Source organism: Bubalus kerabau, chromosome 1 (assembly GCF_029407905.1).
Source record: "Bubalus kerabau isolate K-KA32 ecotype Philippines breed swamp buffalo chromosome 1, PCC_UOA_SB_1v2, whole genome shotgun sequence".
Lineage (NCBI taxonomy): Eukaryota > Metazoa > Chordata > Mammalia > Artiodactyla > Bovidae > Bubalus > Bubalus kerabau.
The window spans coordinates 144,886,582-144,907,291 of NC_073624.1; positions in this window are offsets into that span (position 1 = coordinate 144,886,582).

Here is a 20,710-nt window from a genome sequence, read left to right on the forward strand (position 1 = left end):
GACAGAGAAGGTAGGCAGTGAGAGGAAACAAGTGCACATAAACCCTGCGATGGGGAGGGTGGGCATGGGGAGCTGAAAAAAGTCCACAGGAGCCTCACGACTCAGAGGCTAGGTGGGGAAGCCGAGACAAGTGCATGCAAGCCCTAGACACAGAGGGACCTAGGGCAATGAGTCAAATGTACATAAGCCCCGCGACACAGAGGGTGAGCTTAGAGGGCTGAGGGAAGCCCACACAAGTCGCTGCAACACAGAAGGATCCACACAAGCATCTACCTAGCAAGTTTTGGCCAAAAGCGCAGGGCGGAACAGGGGAATAGAAGCATTGGCAATGATCCCAGGACAAGGAGGGGGCCGGCAGCACTGCAGATATGCTGAGAGGGCCACTCTGAAGCAGCAGCAGCAGAAATAAATGTGCCTAACACTGAGAAAACTAGGATTGCCCAAAGGCATACTGAACCCATCAGATCAGATCAGATCAGTCGCTCAGTCGTGTCCGACTCTTTGCGACCCCATGAATCGCAGCACGCCAGGCCTCCCTATCCAGACCCAACTCCCGGAGTTCACTGAGACTCATGTCCATCGAGTCAGTGATGCCATCCAGCCATCTCATCCTCTGTCATCCCTTCTCCTCCTGCCCACAATCCCACCCAGAACCAGAGTCTTTTCCAATGAGTCAACTCTTCACATGAGGTGGCCAAAGTACTGGAGTTTCAGCTTTAGCATCATTCCCTCCAAAGAAATCCCAGGGCTGATCTCCTTCAGAATGGACTGGTTGGATCTCCTTGCAGTCCAAGGGACTCTCAAGAGTCTTCTCCAACACCACAGTTCAAAAGCATCAATTCTTCGGCACTCAGCCTTCTTCACAGTCCAACTCTCACATCCATACATGACCACAGGAAAAACCATAGCCTTGACTAGACGGACCTTTGTTGGCAAAGTAATGTCTCTGCTTTTGAATATACTATCTAGGTTGGTCATAACTTTCCTTCCAAGGAGCGTCTTTTAATTTCATGGCTGCAGTCACCATCTGTAGTGATTTTGGAGCCCAGAAAAATAAAGTCTGACACTGTTTCCACTGTTTCCCCATCTATTTCCCATGAAGTGGTGGGACCTGAGGCCATGATCTTCGTTTTCTGAAAGTTGAGCTTTAAGCCAACTTTTTCACTCTCCACTTTCACTTTCATCAAGAGGCTTTTTATTTTCTCTTCACTTTCTGCCATAAGGGTGGTGTCATCTGCATATCTAAGGTTATTGATATTTCTCCTGGCAATCTTGATTCCAGTTTGTGTTTCTTCCAGTCCAGCGTTTCTAATGATGTACTCTGCATATAAGTTAAATAAACAGGGTGACAATATACAGCCTTGACGAACTCCTTTTCCTATTTGGAACCAGTCTGTTGTTCCATGTCCAGTTCTAACTGTTGCTTCCTGACCTGCATACAAATTTCTCATGAGGCATGTCAGGTGGTCTGGTATTCCCATCTGTTTCAGAATTTTCCACAGTTTATTATGATCCACACAGTAAAAGGCTTTGGCATAGTCAATAAAGCAGAAATAGATGTTTTTCTGGAACTCTCTTGCTTTTTCCATGATCCAGCGGAGGTTGGCAATTTGATCTCTGGTTCCTCCGTCTTTTCTAAAGCCAGCTTGAACATCAGGAAGTTCACAGTTCACGTATTGCTGAAGCCTGGCTTGGAGAATTTTGAGCATTACTTTACTAGCGTGTGAGATGAGTGCAATTGTGTGGTAGTTTGAGCATTCTTTGGCATTGCCTTTCTTTGGGATTGGAATGAAAAGTGACCTTTTCCAGTCCTGTGGCCACTGCTGAGTTTTCCAAATGTGCTGGCATATTGAGTGCAGCACTTTCACAGCATCATCTTTCAGGATTTGGAATAGCTCAACTGGAATTCCATCACCTCCACTAGCTTTGTTCATAGTGATGCTTTCTAAGGCCCACTTGATTTCACATTTCAGGGTGTCTGGCTCTAGGTCAGTGATCACACCATCATGATTATCTGGGTCATGAAGATCTTTTTTGTACAGTTCTTCTGTGTATTCTTGCCATCTCCATAGACACTCCAAAACATACTACTGGACATTGCCCTACCCTTCAGAGAGACAAGTTCCAGCTCTATCAACCAGAACACAGGCACAACCTCTACCAACCAGGAAAACATCATAGGACACTAACTGAACCCCGTCCATAGGGGCAGACCCTACAACCAAGAACTATGACCTTGAGAAACTAATTTTTTTTTCTTTTTTTCTTTTAAATCACAGTTTATTCCCCAACATATCTCCACCTTCACACTAGTCTTTAGCGGTGCTGTGGAGTTTTCCTCTTTGTTTTTCTTGTTATAAAAATTAAAAAAAATATTCATTTTAAAGATTTGTTCTTCTTATTCTCCAACATATTTCCACCATCACATTAGCTTTTTGAAGTGCTGTGGAGTTTTCCTCTTTGTTCTCCTTATTAAAAAAAAAAATCTCATTTTAAGATTTGTTTTTTCTTATAAATCACATGGTTTATTTCCCCTACATATTTCCACCTCCATTTTAGTCTTTTGCAGTGCTGTGGAGTTTTCCTCTTTTTGTTTCTTGTCAAAAAACCAAAAAGAAAAAGAAATCATTTTAAGTTTTTTGTTTTGTTTTCCTCTTTCTCACTTTTTTTCCCTTTTTTTCTTGATGTGTTTTTGTGTTTTGTTATTGATATAGCCAACTGCTTTTCCTACTGTTCTTTACTGGCTATAGCTATTCCTGAATATATATAAATCTTTAACACATCTAGCTATTCATCTTTGCTTTTCTATTTTTTCTTTTCTCCCTCTGTCTTTTTATTTTTTTATCCTCTTCTCCACCCTCTTCCTTTTCTCTTTTCCCTCCCTTCTCCTCTTTCTTTTTTATCTTTCCTTTTTATTCTCCTTTTTTTCCCTTCACTCTTTCTTCTTTCACCAAGTAAGTTAAATTGTTGAGATCTCTATGCTATATTTTCTAGTTGGTCCTCTGCTATGCTCAGATTTCCAGATTGAGCATTAGCTAACTCTACTTTCAATTCGTTGATATTACCCCTGGTTTCCCTTGCTCACCAAGTCAATCTCTTGTACTCTTTTCTTAGAACATTATGGTTATAACTGTATGTGTGGAAGTGTGTCTGTATATGTCCCAGTATTTCTGTAATTACCTACTTGATCCCCTCCCACTGGAACACAGGCACAAGTCACCCCAACCAGAAATCCACACAATCCAACCAACCAACATTTCCCTCCAAGGGAAAAAATCAAAAGGAAGAACTAATACAGCCCTAAAGCCTGGGAAAAGGAGACCTCAGGTGGAACAAGTTAGAAAAAGAAAAAAAGAAAGAAAGATGAAAAGACAGAGAAATACAGTACAAATGAAAGCATAAGGTAGAAACTCATAAGACCAAATAAATGAAGAGGAAATAAGTAATCTCCCTGAAAGATAATTCAGAATAATGAAGGCAAAGATGCTCTGAAGACTTGAAAATTAAGTGGAGAAAATGAAAGACACATTTAACACAGTTAATACAATCACCAAGGACATAGAAGAAATAAAGAATAAGTAAAAAGAGATGAATAACACATCGAGAACATATTAATCAAGCTAACAGAGATTAAGCACAAAGAAAGAATATTAAAAGCAGCAAGAGAAAAGCAACAAGTAGCACACAAGGGAAAACCCATATGATAAACAGCAGATCTTTCAGCAGAAACTCTACAGGACAGAAGGGAATGGCAGGATATATTTGAAGTACTGAAAGAGAAAACCTACAACCATGATTACTATTCCCAGCAAAGATCTCAGTCAAACTGATGGAGAAATCAAAAGCTTTACAGACAAGCAGAAGTTAAGAGAATTCAGCACCACCAAGCCAGTCTTGCAACAAATACTAAAGGGACTTACATAGCAAGTAAACACAAAAGAAAGGAAAGGCCTACAAAAACAATCACAAAACAATCAAGAAAATGCCAATAGGAACATATGTATCAATAATTACCTTAAATGTAGATGGATTAAATGCAGCAACCAAAAGATACAGACTGACTGAATGGATACAAAAACAAGACCCATATATATGCCTACAGAAGACCCACTTCAGACCTAGAGACACATTCAGACTGAAAGTAAAAGGATGGAAAATATATATATATATATATATATATATATATTCCATGCAAATGGAAACCAAAAGAAAGCTGGAGTGGCAATCCTTATTTCAGACAAAATATGCTTAATAAAGAATATCATAAGAGACAAAGAAGGACATTACATAATTATCAAGGTATCAATCCAAGAATAAGACATAGCAATTGTAAAAGTCTATGCAGCCAACATAGGAACACCTCAATACATATGGCAAACACTAACAGGCATGAGAGGAGAAATCGACAGCAACACAATAATATTATGGGACTTTAACACCCCACTTTCACCAATGGACAGATCATCAAAACAGAGAATCAATAAGGAAACAGAAACCTTAAATGAAACATTAGACCAAATGGACCTAATTAATATCTTCAGGACCTTCCACCCAAACGCAGAAGAATGCACGTTCTTCTCAAGTGCATGTGGAACATTCTCCAGGATATTCTCAGGACCACATCTTGGGCCATAATTCAAGCCTCAGTAAATTTAAGACAATTGAAATTGTTTCAAGTTTTTCTCTGACCACAAACATATGAGACTAGATATCAACTACAGGGAAAAAAATTAGAAAAAAAAAAAAAAACAAAAACCCAACCAACAAACAGAAGACTCATGGAGATTAAACAATACATTACTAAATAACAATGAGGTTACTGAAGAAATAAGAAAAGAAGTCAAGAGTCCTAGAAACAAATGACAATAAAAACATGATGACCCAAAACCTATGGACTCAGAAAAATCGGTTCTAAGAGGGAGGTTTATAGCGATACAATCATACTTCAAGAAGCAAGAAAAGCACCGACTAGACAGCCTAACTCTACATCTAAAGCAGCTGGAAAAAGAAGAACAAAACAAAACAAAACAAAACCCAAGTCAGCAGAAGGAAGGAGATCATAAAAATCAGAGCAGAAATAATTTTAAAAAGAAATGAAGTAAACAATAGGAAAGATTAATAAAACTATGAACTGGTTCTTTGAGAAGATCAACAAAATTGACAAACCACTAACCAGACTAATCAAGAAAAAGGGAGAAAAATCAAATCAATAAAATTAGAAATGAAAAAGGAGAGGTTACAACAGACAACACAGAAATACAAAGGATTTTAAGAGAATCTTAAAGGAATTAAGAGAATATTATAAGCAACTATATGCTAATAAAATGGACAACCTAGAGGAAATGGACAGATACTTAGAAAAGATCATCCTCCCAAGACTGAACCAGGAAGAAATAGAAATTATGAACAACCCAATTAAAAACACTGAAATTTAAACAGTGATCAAAAATCTCCCCAAAAACAAAAGCCCAAAGCCAGATGGCTCATATGGGAATTCTATCAAACATTTAGAGAAGAGCTAATGCCTATTTTTCTGAAACCCTTCCCAAAAATTGCAGAAGAAGAAACACTTCCAAACTCATTCTATGAGGCAACAATCACTCTGGTACCAAAACTAAAGGCAACATTAAAAAAAAAAGAAAATTACAGGCCAATATCACTGATGAACATAAATGCAAAAATCCTCAACAAAATTCTAGCAAACAGAATCCAACAACACATTAAAGAGCTCATACACCATGATTCAGATCAGATCAGATCAGTCACTCAGTCGTGTCTGACTCTTTGCGATCCCATGAATCGCAGCACGCCAGGCCTCCCTGTCCATCCCCAGCTCCCGGAGTTCACTCAGACTCACGGCCATCGAGTCAGTGATGCCATCCAGCCATCTCATCCTCTGTCATCCCCTTCTCCTCCTGCCCCCAATCCCTCCCAGCATCAGAGTCTTTTCCAATGAGTCAACTCTTCGCATGAGGTGGCCAAAGTACTGGAGTTTCAGCTTTAGCAGCATTCCTTCCAAAGAAATCCCAGGGCTGATCTCCTTCAGAATGGACTGGTTGCATCTTCTTGCAGTCCAAGGGACTCTCAAGAGTCTTCTCCAACACCACAGTTCAGAAGTATCAATTATTCGGCACTCAGCCTTCTTCATAGTCCAACTCTCACATCCATACATGACCACAGGAAAAACCATAGCCTTATTCCAGGGATGCAAGAATTCTTCAATATACACAAATCAATCAGTGTGATACACCATATCAACACACTGAAAGATAAAAACCATGTGATCTTCTCAATAGATGCAGAAAAAACCTTTGACAAAATCCAGTATCCATTTATGACAAAAACGATTCAAAAAATGGGCATAGAAGGAGCCTACCTCAACATAGTAAAGGTCATATATGAAAAGCCCACAGAAAACACTATTCTCTATGGTGAAAAATGAATCCTCGAAGATAAGGAACAAGACTAGAGTGTCCACTCTCACTATTATTCAACACAACACAGTTTTGGAAGTTCTAGCTATGGCAGTTAGAGAAGAAATAGAAATAGAAGGAATGCAGATGATAAAAGAAGGAGTAAAACTCTCACTGTTTGCAGATGACATGATATTATACATAGAAAACCCAAATGAAACTATCAGAAAATTACTAGAGCTAATCAGTGAATTCAGCCAAGTCATAGGCTACAAGGTCAATACACAATAATCATTTGCACTCCTATATACTAGCAATGAAAAATCAGAAAGATAAATTAAGGGATCAATCCCATTCACCATTGTAACAAAAAGAATAAAATATCTAGGGTTAAACCTACCTACAGAAACAAAAGATCTTTATATGGAAAATTAAAAGACACCAATGAAAGAAATCAAAGATGACATAAACAGGTGGAGAGATATTCCACATTTCTGGGTTGGAAGAATCAATATCGTGTAAATGACTATACTACCAAATGCAATCTACAGACTCAAAGTGATCCCTATCAAGTTACCAATTGCTTTTTTTCCAGAACTAGAACAAAAAATTCACAATTCATATGGAAACACAAAAGACTCCGAATAGCAAAAGCTGTCTTGAGAAAGAAGAATGGAACTGGAGGAATCAATCTTCCTGGCTTCAGACTATATTACAAAACGACAGCCATCAAGACAGTATGGTACTGGCACAAAATCAGAAATACAGACCAATGGAACAAGATAGAGAACCCAGAGATAAATCCATGCATCTATGCGTACCTTATTTTTGACAAAGGAGGCAAAAATATATAATGGGGCAAAGACAGACTCTTCATTAAGTGGTGTTGGGAAAGACAGACTCTTCATTAAGTGGTGTTGGGAAAACTGGACAGCTACATGCAAAAGAATGAAATTAGATCACTACCTAACACCATACAGAAAGATAAACTCAAAATGGATTAAAGACCTAAATGTAAGACCTGCTGCTGCTGCTGCTGCTAAGTCACTTCAGTCGTGTCCGACTCTGTGCGACCCCATAGATGGCAGCCCATCAGGCTCCCCCATCTCTGGGATTCTCCAGGCAAGAACAATGGAGTGGGTTGCCATTTCCTTCTCCAACGCATGAATGTGAAAAGTGAAAGTGAAGTCGCTTAGTCGTGTCTGACTCTTAGTGACCCCATGGGCTGCAGCCTACCAGGCTCCTCCATCCATGGGATTTTCCAGGCAAGAGTACTGGAGTGAGGTGCCATTGCCTTTTCCGAATGTAAGACCAGAAACTATTAAACTCTTAGAGGAGGAAATAGGCAGAACTCTCGATGATGTAAATCAAAACAAGATCTTATATGACCTACCTCCTAGAGTAATGGCAATGAAAACAAAAATAAACAAGTGGGACCTGATCAAACTTAAAATATTTTGCACAGCAAAGGAAACTACAAGCAAGGTGAAAAGAAAACCCCAGGTTGGGAGACAATAATAGTAAAGGAAGCAATTGATAAAGAATTAATTTCCAAAATGCACAAGCAGGTTATTCAACTGAATACCAGAAAAGCAAAGAACCCAATCAAAAAGTGAGAAAGGGACTTGAAGAGATATTTCTCCAAAAAGACATACAGATGGCTAACAAACACATGAAAAGATGCTCATCATCACTCATTATAAGAAAAATGCAAATCAAAACTACAATGAGATACCACCTCACACCAATCAGAATGGCCATCATCAAAAGTCTACAAAAAATAAATTCTGGTGGGGGTGTGAGGAAAAGGGAACACTCTTGCACTGCTAGTAGGAATGTAAGTTGATACAGCCACTATGGAACACAGGATGGAGACTCCTTAAAAAGTTAGGAATAAAACCATCATATGACCCAGCAATCCCACTCCTAGGCATATACCCTGAAGAAATCAAAACTGAAAAAAAAGACATGTACCCCAATGTTCACTGCAGCACTATTTATAATAGCTAGAATATGGAAGCAACCTAGATGTCCATTGACATCTAGGATAAATGGATAAAGAAGCTGTGGTACATATATACAGTGGAATACTGCTGCTGCTGCTGCTGCTGCTAAGTCGCTTCAACTCTGTGCAACCCCATAGATGGCAGCCAACCAGGCTCCTCCGTCCCTGGGATTCTTCAGGCAAGAACACTGGAGTGGGTTGCCATTTCCTTCTCCAATGCATGAAAGTGAAAAGTGAAAGTGAAGTCTCACAGTCATGTCTTACTCTAGCGACCCCATGGACTGCAGCCTACCAGGCTTCTCTGTCCATGGGATTTTCTAGGCAAGAGTACTGGAGTGGGGTGCCATTGCCTTCTCCAAATGGAATACTACTCAGCCATAAAAAGGAATGCATTTGAATCTGTTCTTATGAGGTGGATGGAACTAGAGCCCATTATACAGAGTGAAGTAAGTCAGAAAGAGAAATATAAATATCATATTCTGACACATATATATGGAATCTGAAGAGATGGCACTGATGAATTCATTTTCAGGGTAGCAATGGAGAAACAGACACAGAGAACAGACCTATGGACAAGGTGGGAGGAGAGGAGGGAGAAGGGGAGATGTATGGAACAGAGTACCATAGAAATTTACAATACCACATATAAAACAGATAGCCAATGGGAATTTGCTGTATGACTCAGGGAACTCAAACAGCGGCTTTTCAACAGGTTGAAGAGTGGTGTGGGGAGAGAGATGGGAGGGAGGTCTGGGAGGCAGGAGACATGGGTGTATCTATGGCTGATTCTTGTTGATATATGACAGAAAACCACAAAATTCTGTAAAGCAATTATCCTTCAATTAAAAAACTTAAAAAAAAATTGTATGTCAAGTACAGAATATATAATATTGTCACACAACAGCATCCCAAAACTGCAAGTTTGTTTAGTATTCAAGTCAGTAAAATTGTATACCTTCCTTTTTGCAAAAGCAAACTTAAGGATAAACAAAAAGCGATTATGAGTTTGCAGTAATAAATATCTACAATTTCTGTGAGTTTTCTTCAGCTTCAGTCCTACATTTATAAAACTGATGATTTTCTTGGTTTGTCCTTCTTGACTCACCAAGTAGCTAATGGAATCTTTATTCCCATGATGAGTTAGCATAGATATTCAGTCTCTAACGTGAGGACTCTAGGCTCAGTTGAAAATGTTTTTCCTGAGTCCCATAAATCAGCAGTCTACTTGGAAGGAAATAACTTAGAGTTATCTTATCTAGTTTCATGAGGACACCAAACTCTAGTTTTTGCTTTATCAGTTTATCAACTGCTATTTTTTGCATACATCATTTTTATACATGTATTGTTTATGAACCTAAGTAATATTTTTTTTTTTACTTTAAAATACCCCAACTTATAAATGTCATGAAATGCATATTAGAGTTGGGGATTTAGAGAGTCAGAGAGGGATAGTGGCAGAGAGAGAGTCTTAGAAGCTTAGATACAATTTAAAGTGTTAACAATATTCTCTATTAAAGATAGCTCCAAATCACATGCCAAGGGAAAAAATGGCAAAGAAAAGAACAATAGAGATAAGATTAGTTCTCTAAGCAGAAACTAAAAAATTTGAAAGGAAAAGGCACAAGGAAACATAAAATGGATGCTTTCAATTTTATAAAGCCGTGAAAGAATTGATGAAAATCTCTCATTGTTCTACGTGACTAAGTATAATTCACTTTACTTTCATGGCAATTAATGGTTCCTTCTCAAAAATATTGTTTCATTTAACATGTGATTGACAAGCATTTTCATTTTTTTCTAAATTAAAATAAACAAACACTTTAGCTTCATTTACACATTAGAAGAAAAGAAAGACTTTTTTAAAGTTTCATTATTTTATTTGGTTTACTTTTATATAGGCTCAGAAGTGTTGGACTTAAAGTCAAAGCTAAATAATATTTCATTTGATGCTGTCTTATCTCAAAAACACATGAACGAATTCACAATGATTTTCTGAATATTGATATTTTGCAGGTATGTTATAATCTAGAATTTTGAGTTCTGTTTTTATTTTCAAGTGTACTATTTATTTAAATAAACCTACATGACGGTCAATATGTTTTATGTATTATTTATAGGATAAAAATGGAGAATATTTTGGTCTTAAAATGCATACATTATTCACCCTATATCATTTCATTTACTCTGGAGCAAAGCAAGATGTGACCTTAACTTTTGAGGTAATAGCTGACTTGCTTTGTTAACAAGAAATGTGCCTACATATTGAAATTAACTTTAATCCCTTGGATATATCTTTAAAAGTTACTTTTTATTTTAGAAAATTTTGTAAAGTATTTTTTAACTTACTCTGAACATTTAATTAACAGATACTGTTATAAGAATAAGTGCAATTTACCCCCAGAGAAGTGAAATGGAAAATCCTAGAACTCTAGAGATTTTCAACTCTAAATTTATATAATGTTATATAACTGAGAATCTGTGTTGACAAGTTCAGTAGTTTAACAATTCAATTTGCATTAGCCTAGTGGTAATTTCGGAGAAGGCAGTGGCATCCCACTCCAGTACTCTTGCCTGGAAATCCCATGGACGGTGGAGGCTGGTAGGCTGCAGTCCATGGGGTCGCTAAGAGTCAGACACAACTGAGCAACTTCACTTTCACTTTTTACTTTCATGCATTGGAGAAGGAAATGGCAACCCACTCCAGTGTTCTTGCCTGGAGAATCCCAGGGACAGGGGAGCCTGGTTGGCTGCCATCTATGGGGTTGCACAGAGTCGGACACGACTGAAGTGACTTAGCAGCAGCAGCAGAGATAATTTAGACCCTAATACAATTCTCACAGTATATTTACTGAACACATACCCAGACCCACATATTAAAATTTATTATTTAATATTGCAAACTTTCATATTGTAAATATTATTTAAAATTGTGATTTCTTATAAAACTTCAAGAGATTTAATTTGTCTAGACACAAGTACAATTGATAATATTATGAAGCTTGTGTAAGAAAAAATTAATAAAACAGTCACTTTTTAGGTGTCGGTAAACCTGTGTGATATTGAACATTTCAAAAATATTGTTATGACTAATTATGAAAAGCCCTACCTTTACCTTTTGCTCTGTCATTCTCAGAAAAGATGTTCCTTCTTAGGTTGACACTTGTCTGTTTGTACTGATATATTCTCCTGGCATCCAAGGGTTCTTTAGATTGCCTACTTCTTTTCTGAATTTTAAATTATCTACTCTCATTGGCTCCTCTAGAATGCCAAAAATATTCTAAAATGCACATCTTCCATATTATTATTATTATTATTTTACTACATTTATTGTGGCTCCTCCAAAGCTACTTCCTTCTCTCTACCCTATGCTTTCTTGAAGTCTTGTAAATAACTTTCTTCCTGTTGATAATTCCCATCTATTTTTTTTTTTTTTTTTTTTTTTTTTTTTTTAGTCTCTGGCCTCAGATTCTACTGCTGAAATTTCATTGTACTGGATTGAAGGTACCAAACTTAATGAATTCTTTATTTTTGATATTGTTTCACTCCACAAGACATGTATAATTACACATGAACTCCTATTCTGCTTTTATCAAATAATTTCATATCAGTCTTTGCTGGCATCTTTGTACGTGCCAGCTGGGCTAGGGTGAACTACCAGAATGCCCTTTATTATATATTTCATTTCCCAGAATACCCTTTATTGTATATTTTATTTAAGATGGATCACAAAAGACATTTTAGAGATTAGAAAGCAAAAGTGAAGCACAATCCTTTTTTCTATAATGTTTACAGTGTCAGTGCATGGGGCAGCAGGAAGTCTTGTAACTCATACATGTTGTCACTTACCTGCAAGCTTGTCTCATTGACTTAAAGTATCAGTTACACCGCCTTCTCTCAGACCTATCTTTAACTTATCCAAGTTCTGGGACAAGTGCTTGTTTCAGTTCATGAGTCAGAGCTTGATTTTCTCCTGAGAACAGCTATGCCATAAATTTGAAAGAATTAAGACTAGTCTGTCCTGTGGATTCCTGCCCATGTTAATGGGTTCTAATTGATCCTTATTCTCCCCCCACTTCATACCCATGTTCTGTTTCTCACTGGCTGCCCTACAGATTTCAAGTTCTGGAATCAGACATGAATATGGCAGTTTTAACACATACTCTCTAACCAACTCTCACAATTATGCAAGGGCATATTCTTCTAGTAAATTATGTAAGTATATTTATCTCTATTTTGTCTGTATGTCTATATATCTGTCTACCTATCTATCTACTTATCTGGTCTATCTGTCTCTATACATCCATCTCCCCTAGTAGTCCTACTGCAATTATCAAAGCCAGACTAACAGAGTCTCATGATCTTTCTGTTTTAGAATTCTTGTCCTTTCTGACTTTGATTATTACAATTTTCTACCTGGTCTTCCTGTTTCCAGTCTTTCACCTCTTCCAAGCATTCCCTACTGCTCTAAAAGTTAATATGTATTATGAAAATCTCTTAATGTACTTACCAAGGTAAAACCCTTTAGTGGCTTTAAGTCATTTTTATGGCTTGAAGTTACTTTTAGGGCACAGTACAGACAACTAGGTAATATCTCCAAAGCATTGTGATTTCTGGTATTTCTTTATTTTTCTACTCATGATTTTTCTTGCTGTAATTTCATTACCTAGAAATGTCAGATCCATATCTTGAATCCACCTGTGCCTAACCACTTTAAATGTTTTTACTCATTTTTCCTTCCCCCCTCCCCTATTCGTAATGAATATGTATTCACTTTCATGGCTTAGCTCAAGGAATATCCTCTAAAAAAACTCTCCTGATCATTCTTTTAGGTGAATAACCTATTCTTCCCTGAATTACTTGCTGCTGCTGCTGCTGCTGCTGCTGCTAAGTTGTTTCAGTTGTGTCCGACTCTGCGACCCCATAGACGGCAGCCCACCAGGCTCCCCCGCCCCTGGGATTCTCCAGGCAAGAACACTGGAGTGGGTTGCCATTTCCTTCTCCAATGAATGAAACTGAAAAGTGAAAGTGAAGTCACTCAGTCATGTCTGACTCTTTGCGACCCCATGGACTGCAGCCCACCAGGCTCCTCCATCCATGGGACTTTCCAGGCAAGAGTACTGGAGTTGGGTGCAATTGAGTTACTTAACTGTAAAGTAAAGTGTTATTTGCTCAGTTGTATCCAACACTTTGTGACCCCATGAACTGTAGCCCGCTAGGCTGCTCTGTCCATGTAGATGAAGACTGTTTTTGCCCTCCCAATGATAAAAGGATAATTTACTAGCTTCAGTGTTTCTTCACATTTCTAGTGCGGCCCTTTAATATATTTATAGGATTGGGGAGAGTATATTGGGAAGTTAACTTGGGATAACCTTGTATAGTACTCCTTAGTCAGCTAATGCAGGTATGTAAAATATGTCGAACTCCATGTTAGGTGTATTTTATGTCTGATCAACTTGTAATAATAAGTGTTTTTTTGCTTCTGTGTGGTCAGCATTTCCATTCCTATGGACAGTGTTTCTGACTCAATAATTTCAGTAAATATACTGAAAGTGTTAGTTGCTCAGTCATGTCTGACTCTGCAACCCCATGGACTATGGCCCAGCCTGCCAGGCTTCTCTATCCATGGAATTCTACAAGTGAGACTACTGGAGTAGATATTTATTCCAGTCTCCAGAGGATCTTCCTGACCCAGGATTGAACCTGGTACTCCCACATTTCAGGCAGATTCTTCACCATCTGAGCCACTAGGGAAGCCCAATATATAGAGCAATTTATCCAAGAAGAGATAAGAAAGCCTTCTTCAGTGATCAATGCAAAGAAATAGGGAAAACAACAGAATGGGAAAGACTAGAGATCTCTTCAAGAACATTAGAGATACCAAGGGGCCATTTCATGCAAAGATGGGCTCGATAAAGGACAGAAATCGTATGGAGCTAACAGAAGCAGAAGATATTAAGAAGAGATGGCAAGAATACACAGAAGAACTGTACAAAAAAGATCTTCACGACCAAGATAATCACGATGGTGTGACCACTGACCTAGAACCAGACATCCTGGAATGTGAAGTCAAGTGGGCCTTAGAAAGCATCACTACGAACAAAGCCAGTGGAGGTGATAGAATTCCAGTTGAGCTGTTCCAGGTCCTGAAAGATGATGCTGTGAAACTGCTGCACTCAATATGCCAGCAAATTTGGCTTCTTTTTTTTTTTTTTTTTTTAATTTTTTTAAAATTTTATTTTATTTTTAAACTTTACATAATTGTATTAGTTTTGCCAAACATCAAAATGAATCCGCCACAGGTATACAAGTGTTCCCCATCCTGAACCCTCCTCCCTCCTCCCTCCCCATTCCATCCCTCTGGGTCGTCCCAGTGCACCAGCCCCAAGCATCCAGTATCGTGCATCGAACCTGGACTTGCAACTCGTTTCATACATGATATTTTAAATGTTTCAATGCCATTCTCCCAAATCTTCCCACCCTCTCCCTCTCCCACAGAGTCCATAAGACTGTTCTATACATCAGTGTCTCTTTTGCTGTCTCGTACACAGGGCTATTGTTACCATCTTTCTAAATTCCATATATATGCGTTAGTATACTGTATTGGTGTTTTTCCTTCTGGCTTACTTCACTCTGTATAATAGGCTCCAGTTTCATCCACCTCATTAGAACTGATACAAATGTATTCTTTTTAATGGCTGAGTAATACTCCATTGTGTATATGTACCACTGCTTTCTTATCCATTCATCTGCTGATGGACATCTAGGTTGCTTCCATGTCCTGGCTATTATAAACAGTGCTGCGATGAACATTGGGGTACACGTGTCTCTTTCCCTTCTGGTTTCCTCAGTGTGTATGCCCAGCAGTGGGATTGCTGGATCATAAGGCAGTTCTATTTTCAGTTTTTTAAGGAATCTCCACACTGTTCTCCATAGTGGCTGTACTAGTTTGCATTCCCACCAACAGTGTAAGAGGGTTCCCTTTTCTCCACACCCTCTCCAGCATTTATTGCTTGTAGACTTTTGGATCGCAGCCATTCTGACTGGCGTGAAATGGTACCTCATAGTGGTTTTGATTTGCATTTCTCTGATAATGAGTGATGTTGAGCATCTTTTCATGTGTTTGTTAGCCATCTGTATGTCTTCTTTGGAGAAATGTCTCTTTAGTTCTTTGGCCCATTTTTTGATTGAGTCATTTATTTTTTTGGAGTTGAGCTGTAGGAGTTGCTTGTATATTTTTGAGATTAGTTGTTTGTCAGTTGCTTCATTTGCTATTATCTTCTCCCATTCTGAAGGCTGTCTTTTCACCTTGCTAATAGTTTCCTTTGATGTGCAGAAGTTTTTAAGATTAATTAGGTCCCATTTGTTTATTTTTGCTTTTATTTCCAATATTCTGGGAGGTGGGTCATAGAGGATCCTGCTGTGATGTATGTCAGAGAGTGTTTTGCCTATGTTCCCCTCTAGGAGTTTTATAGTTTCTGGTCTTACATTTAGATCTTTAATCCATTTTGAGTTTATTTTTGTGTATGGTGTTAGAAAGTGTTCTAGTTTCATTCTTTTACAAGTGGTTGACCAGATTTCCCAGCACCACTTGTTGAAGAGATTGTCTTTAATCCATTGTATATTCTTGCCTCCTTTGTCAAAGATAAGGTGTCCATATGTGCGTGGATTTATCTCTGGGCTTTCTATTTTGTTCCATTGATCTATATTTCTGTCTTTGTGCCAGTACCATACTGTCTTGATAACTGTGGCTTTGTAGTAAAGCCTGAAGTCAGGTAGGTGGATTCCTCCAGTTCCATTCTTCTTTCTCAAGATAGCTTTGGCTATTCGAGGTTTTTTGTATTTCCATACAAATTGTGAAATTATTTGTTCTAGCTCTGTGAAGAATACTGTTGGTAGCTTGATAGGGATTGCATTGAATCTATAAATTACTTTGGGTAGTATACTCATTTTCACTATATTGATTCTTCCAATCCATGAACATGGTATATTTCTCCATCTGTAAGTGTCCTCTTTGATTTCTTTCACCAGTGTTTTATAGTTTTCTATATATAGGTCTTTAGTTTCTTTAGGTAGATATATTCCTAAGTATTTTATTCTTTCCGTTGCAATGGTGAATGGAATTGTTTCCTTAATTTCTTATTCTGTTTTCTCATTATTAGTGTATAGGAATGCAAGGGATTTCTGTGTGTTGATTTTATATCCTGCAACTTTACTATAGTCATTGATTAGTTCTAGTAATTTTCTGGTGGAGTCTTTAGGGTTTTCTATGTAGAGGATCATGTCATCTGCAAATAGTGAGAGTTTTACTTCTTCTTTTCCAGTTTGGATTCTTTTTATTTCTTTTTCTGCTCTAATTGCTGTGGCCAAAATTTCCAAAACTATGTTGAATAGTAATGGTGAAAGTGGGCACCCTTGTCTTGTTCCTGACTTTAGAGGAAATGCTTTCCATTTTTCACCATTGAGGATAATGTTTGCTGTGGGTTTGTCATATATAGCTTTTATTATGTTGAGGTATGTTCCTTCTATTCCTGCTTTCTGGAGAGTTTTTATCATAAATGGATGTTGAATTTTGTCAAAGGCTTTCTCTGCATCTATTGAGATAATCATATGGTTTTTATTTTTCAATTTGTTAATGTGGTGTATTACATTGATTGATTTGCGGATATTGAAAGAATCCTTGCATCCCTGGGATAAAGCCCACTTGGTCATGGTATATAATCTTTTTAATGTGTTGTTGGATTCTGATTGCTAGAATTTTGTTAAGGATTTTTGCATCTATGTTCATCAGTGATATTGGCCTGTAGTTTTCTTTTTTTGTGGCATCTTTGTCAGGTTTTGGTATTAGGGTGATGGTGGCCTCATAGAATGAGTTTGGAAGTTTACCTTCCTCTGCAATTTTCTGCAAGAGTTTGAGCAGGATAGGTGTTAGCTCTTCTCTAAATTTTTGGTAGAAATTCAGCTGTGAAGCCATCTGGACCTGGGCTTTTGTTTGCTGGAAGATTTTTTATTACTGTTTCAATTTCCGTGCTTGTGATGGGTCTGTTAAGATTTTCTATTTCTTCCTGGTCGAGTTTTGGAAAGTTGTACTTTTCTAATAATTTGTCAATTTCTTCCACGTTGTCCATTTTATTGGCATATAATTGTTGATAGTAGTCTCTTATGATCCTTTGTATTTCTGTGTTGTCTGTTGTGATCTCTCCATTTTTGTTTCTAATTTTATTGATTTGATTTTTCTCCCTTTGTTTCTTGATGAGTCTGCCAGCAAATTTGGAAAACTCAACAGTGGCCACAGGACTGGGAAAGGTCAGTTTTCATTCCAATCCCAAAGAAAGACAATGCCAAAGAATGCTCAAACTACGGCACAATTGCACTCATCTCATACGCTAGCAAAGTAATGCTCAAAATTCTCTGAGACAGGCTTCAGCAATATGTGAACAATGAACTTCCAGATGTTCAAGCTGGTTTTAGAAAAGGCAGAGGAACCAGAGATCAAATTGCCAACATCTGCTGGATCATGGAAAAACCAAGAGAGTTCCAGAAAAAACATCTATTTCTGCTTTATTGACTATGCCAAAGCCTTTGACTGCGTGTATCACAATAAACTGTGGAAAATTCTGAAAGAGATGGGAATACCAGACCACTTGATCTGCCTCTTGAGAAATTTGTATACAGGTCAAGAAGCAACAGTTAGAACTGGACATGGAACAACAGAGTGGTTCCAAATGGGAAAAGGAGTTCGTCAAGGCTGTATATTGTCACCCTGCTTATTTAACTTATATGTAGAGTACATGATGAGAAACGCTGGGCTGGAAGAAGCACATGCTGGAATCAAGATTGCCGGGAGAAATATCAATAACCTCAGATATGCAGATGACACCACCCTTATGGCAGAAAGTGAAGAGGAACTAAAAAGCCTCTTGATGAAAGTGAAAGAGGGGAGTGAAAAAGTTGGCTTAAAGCTCAACATTCAGAAAACGAAGATGATGGCATCCGGTTCCATCACTTCATGGCAAATAGATGGGGAAACAGTGGAAACAGGGTCAGACTTTATTTTGGGGAGCTCCAAAATCACTGCAGATGGTGACTGCAGCCATGAAATTAAAAGACACTTACTCCTTGGAAGGAAAGTTATGACCAACCTAGATAGTATATTCAAAAGCAGAGACATTACTTTGCCAACAAAGTTTCGTCTAGTCAAGGCTATGGTTTTTCCTGTGGTCATGTTTGGATGTGAGAGTTGGACTGTGAAGAAGGCTGAACGCTGAAGAATTGATGCTTTTGAACTGTGGTGTTTGAGAAGACTCTTGAGAGTCCCTTGGACTGCAAGGAGATCCAATGAGTCCATTCTGAAGGAGATCAGCCCTGGGATTTCTTTGGAAGGAATGATGCTAAAGCTGAAACTCCAGTACTTTGGCCACCTCATGCAAAGAGTTGACTCATTGGAAAAGACTCTGATGCTGGGAGGGATTAGGGGCAGGAGGAGAAGGGGACGACAGAAGATGAGATGACTGGATGGCATCACTGACTTGATGGACGTGAGTCTGGATGAACTCCTGGAGTTGGTGATGGACAGGGAGGCCTGCGTGCTGCCATTCATGGGGTTGCAAAGAGTTGGACATGACTGAGCGACTGAACTGAACTGACTGATCCCTTTTTTATTTAACTTTTTATTTTTTATATAGCAGATACATGGCAAACACTCTTTCTAATACATTTAAGTATGTTTTGTTTATTCATTTACTTTCTTGACTCCTTCTCTGGACTTGTGGATATCACATTTTAATCTTCACTAAAGTTTATTCTGTTAAATTTGATTGTGTGCAAACATGCAAAAACAGCTAAGGTTAATTTATCCCCCTATTCTACAACTATTAAAATTTGGGGATCTAATCTTCTCAGATGATTTACAAAAAGCTTAGGGGTTAATATCACATGCCATGACTGATGTTCAAGATAAGTGGGATTCCTATTCAAAGTGTCAATTAGTGAAGGTGAAAGGGGGCCTTACTCACTGAGATGATGTTAGGATTAGCTACTTTCCTCACATTAGACCATGTCCCATTTCAATATAGAAAAGTGGTGCCCAGTAAAACAGAGGACTCTCATGTTAAAGTACAAGGGTCTGAGTCAGATTGTCTGCTCTTGTTTCTTGTTTTCACTGCTCACCTTTGATATGACTTGCACAAGTATCTTTCTGTCCTAGAGTTTAAAATTCTGCTGCTAGTAAATGAATATAATGATACTACCTATCATAAGGTTCTAGTGAATAATTTGATGAGTTTAATGGCAAGCTTAGAATGCTGACTGGAGTGAAATTACCTATAAGAAAAGGTTAAAAGACCATTACCTTAAAATCTTTTAACTGTTATATGGGAAAATAGAGTACTACAAATATAATAGTTTCTCATCCTTTCTTTCTTTCTTTCTATCTCCCTATTTTTTCCCATTCTTTTTAATTAGACATTTTCTGGATTAATGTTCAGAAATATTAAAAAGTATGGCCCATCACTAAAGACTCTTATATGGAACCTAGAGAATGGGACAAATCAGTTCTTTATTTTCTCCAGCAGGTTCGTGCAATAAACCCACAGTGAAGAGACACAAGAGAACTGCCTCAGCTGTGTTCCTTTATGTTCTTTCATTTCTCTTGGCCCTTTATCTCTAACCACCACCTCCTCCTCCCCCACCCCACCACCGGGCCCTTTCTCTCAGCCTCTGACTCTTCTGCAGGCATTTTGTTCTATTTGGTATCTTTAAAATATTCGCAGATGTGAGAAGGTTGAGAGCTTCACAGCCACTAATGTGTGTAAACCATGTGGGAAAGATGCCTTGCTGTTTTTTTTTTTTTTTTTTTCTTTTTTCTTTTAGGCCTTACCTCAATGCTTGCAGGATCTCATTTCCTCTGACCAGAAATTGCATGTGGATCATGGCTGTGGAAGCCTGGAATCCTTACCACTAGACCATCAGGGAACTTCCAAGATGCTCTCGCTTAACTGAGAGAATAATTTATAGCAGAAATTCTTTTTCTTTTTATTCATGCTTTTTTTTTTTTTTTTTTTTTTTGGCTGCACTGCATAGTGTATGGGGTCTTAGTTTCCAGACAAGGGATGGAACCCATGCCCCCAGCAGTGGAAGTGCAGAATCTTAACCACTAGGCCGCCAGGGAAGTCCCTCAGAAACATGCATTTTTAATGTTGAGATTTAGTATAACATAACTCCAGCTATTATGCCAAGGAAGGGTTCTGTTTCTTCTTTCTAAAGTCCTTTAGTACTACTTTATATGGCCCAGAGC